Source organism: Myotis davidii, unplaced genomic scaffold, assembly GCF_000327345.1.
Source record: "Myotis davidii unplaced genomic scaffold, ASM32734v1 scaffold2825, whole genome shotgun sequence".
In the NCBI taxonomy this organism is placed as follows: Eukaryota; Metazoa; Chordata; class Mammalia; order Chiroptera; family Vespertilionidae; genus Myotis; species Myotis davidii.
Window position 1 is genome coordinate 30,669 of NW_006296130.1, and position 3,261 is coordinate 33,929.

Consider the following 3,261-nt stretch of genomic DNA (forward strand, 5'->3'; position numbering starts at 1 on the left):
GCCTCTTGCTGGGGATCCAGCCTGCAATCCAGGCATGTGCCCCAACCAGAAATCTAGCCATGAGCTCCTGACACTCATCCACTGAGCCACACTAGCCAAGCTGAAAAATGTTTTAAGTAAAACATCCAATCAGTTAAGAATTATATACAATCAAAAGTAAATTTCCCTCTCAAGGGTGACCTCTCCACCCCATTTCCTTGCCCAGAAGCAACTATCCTTGCCCAGAAGCAACTATTATCAATTTCTTATGTATTCTTACAGAAATATTTTAATAGTAAACTTTACATATATATTTGAAATTTTATCTTTATAAAATAGATCCAGCCGAAAAATGTTTTAAGTAAAACATCGAATCAGTTAAGAATTATATACAACCAAAAGTAAATTTCCCTCTCAAGGGTGACCCCTCCACCCCATTTCCTTGCCCAGAAGCAACTATTATCAATTTCTTATGTATCCTTACAGAAATATTTTAATAGTAAACTTTACATATATATTTGAAATTTTATCTTTATAAAATAGATGCAGCTAATGTGATGTGATGTGTATATGGTGTTCATCCTGATTTTTAAGTAAACTTTAAAATTGTTAAGCATCATAAACCTGAGAGACCTAGTGCTGGTATTAAGTTTACATAACTCCAACTTCAAATTTAATGCTTTATTCTACACAATACTGCTTCCTCTAGCCTTGAATTTGCTTCTCTTTTCTTGAACTTTAATGTTGGAATCTGAAGTTTATCATGCTCTCTCAAAGGACAATAGATTCAAGAAAGGTCAGGTCCCCATGAGGAAAGGAAGGAAGAGGAGCTAAGGTGAGCCCAATAACACCTGGGGGAAAATACAAGTGCCAGCTCTTCAGCTGGCTCCAGGACAAAAGAAGCACTGCTGGAAATAACTCTCTTAATCAGACTGGGAGTATGGCCAACCTATGTAGTCTACTCACACCTGAGAGAAGGTAGCAGGGACCTGGTTTCAGGTCCAGCCATTAATGGCCCATCCAAGACAGAGAGTAAGACTTCCTTGGTTCCTCTTCTGGTTCTTCTGATAACAGAGCTGGAGCTCTTCAAATACTCAAGGACATGCATGCAACATGGGTGTTAGGCAGAGCTGAACAAAGAAGACCTCCCTACTGGGCATAGGTAAGGCTCCTTACCGTGGGCCAGATCAGCCAAGGGTCCCTCTCTGGGTTCAGTTGCTAGACTGAACAAAGTTTGAGCAGGGTTTGGTGGGACACCTAATTCTATTCCTGTGTCCACACTGGAAAGATCTCCTCAGTTTCTTTCTCCCCTGGGCTTCGTTTTCTTCTTTCTGTGTCATAAGATAAGTGAGAGCTGAGACCACAAAAAGATTGAGATTACCAAGGTTATTTTCCAACTCTGTCCTCTAAAGTTTTCTGGTTAGGAAGTTTCTAGATCCTGCAGCCTCAACAGGATATAAATTTCCTCCATTTTTTACTTCCCTCTAATTAACTTAGGGAAGACCTGTCTCAGTGGAACATTCGTGAGGCAAAGGATATCAGAATACACTATTTCTTTAGGACAATTCTATGGGTGTAGAAGGCCTAGAAGGGTGGGCCCCTGCTCCTGGGACAGTAAGTCAAATAATTAGCAGAGGGATGTTCCGGTGAAAGTTCTGGAGGAACTGGTAAGAAGCCTGTGGGCCTGCCATGAGGCAGCAGGTTCTGTGATGTCTTCCACCCTTGAGCCAGGTGCCATCTGTTCTTCCCCAGTAGTTTCCAGCAGTTCTATGGGAAATCCCAACAGGCTCTTTCATTTCTCCTCCCTCCTCCTTCTCAATCCTTCTCCACCAACACCAAACACTACAATTTGTCCTGACATGGAACTTCTAATGAAAGTGGAATTCTGACTAAAGGAAGAGCAGTATGGGGAAAAGTAAGAACTTTAATGATAAATGGAAGCACTGGGAAGAATGAACTTTGTCAAATTCATGTATTCACTCATTCAATTAGTTATCCCAAAGCACATATTCACAGCTTATCAGGATGGACACTGAGCTTCCTCTATAAATATAACTAAGACAGGTCATGCTCTGAAAGAGTTTATAGATTGAGATGTAAATAGGTAATTATAATATCAGATTAATAAAAAAAAAATTAAGAATAGGAAGGCAGAGAAGATAATTACACCTGGAAACATCACATGAGAGACAGAGCTTTCTGAGTTTTGAGGATCAGAAAGAAGTCAGCCAGGTGGAAGAGAGCGTGTGTATAGATAGAGACAATGCTACCTGCAAAAGTATAGACACACAAAAGTATTGAGCCCAATAAATGGTAAGAAGCTCAACACTGGAGCAGAGGAGGAAGAGAGGGATGTGGGGAACCAAAGATAACACTTATGGTGTAGGTCAGTGGTCGGCAAACTGCGGCTCAGAGAGGGATGTGGGGAACCAAAGATGACACTTATGGTGTAGGTCAGTGGTCGGCAAATTGCGGCTCTTTGGCCCCTTAAGTATGGCCACAAAGTTTCAATCGCGCCCGCACGTGGTATTTTGTGGAAGAGCCACACTCAAGGGGCCGCAGTTTGCTGACTACTGGTGTAGATTATGTTCATTTTATATGCCTAGTTAAAAACCTTAGTGTTTTTTAAATTATATTTCTGATTATGGTTTTAAGTTCAGGCTCTGTCTTTTACTCTCCATATAATTACAAAGTTTCTTAACTAAAAATTTATATATCTGCCTTAAATTTCCACTTATTCATCTCTAATACAAGGAGGATAATGATGGTGTGGGAACAAAGTGAGAATGAAAAAAGCACAAAGCATAAATGTATTATATACTTGGCACATATTGCCAGCTTCCACAACATTGTGATCATCATCATTCTCCTTTTAATGTTTTTATTGCTATCTATAACAAATGTAGCTCACTGTAGAAAATTTGGAAATCCAGGAAAGTAAAAATAAGAAAATAAATCCTTTGCTTTTACCACCTGAAGTAAATCACTTTTAAATTTTGCATATACCCTTTCAGTCTTTTTACACAAGCATACATTTACAAAATTGGAAATTTATATGTGTGCAGTGTTGGTTTTTATGTTTTATTTAATATTATAAAATAATTATACTACACTATTAAACATTCTTCAAAATTACTTAAATGATTACCTAGTTTCTTAAATACATACTTTTTATTTATTTTTATTGAATTTTATTGGGATGATATTAGTTAATAAAATTATAAAGGTTTCAAGTACAGGCAGTCCTCGGGTTACGTCGGACTCAACATCCATCGTTTCGTG

At 38.6% G+C, this 3,261-nt stretch overlaps 1 protein-coding gene across 1 annotated transcript in view; it reads right to left on the reverse strand.

Annotated features, from left to right (window-relative positions):
• Window positions 1–3,261, reverse strand: part of LOC107184274 (olfactory receptor 226-like) — a gene marked incomplete at its 5' end in the record, with an annotated part of 51,856 nt that overhangs the window by 25,903 nt on the left and 22,692 nt on the right. The window lies entirely within an intron of this gene.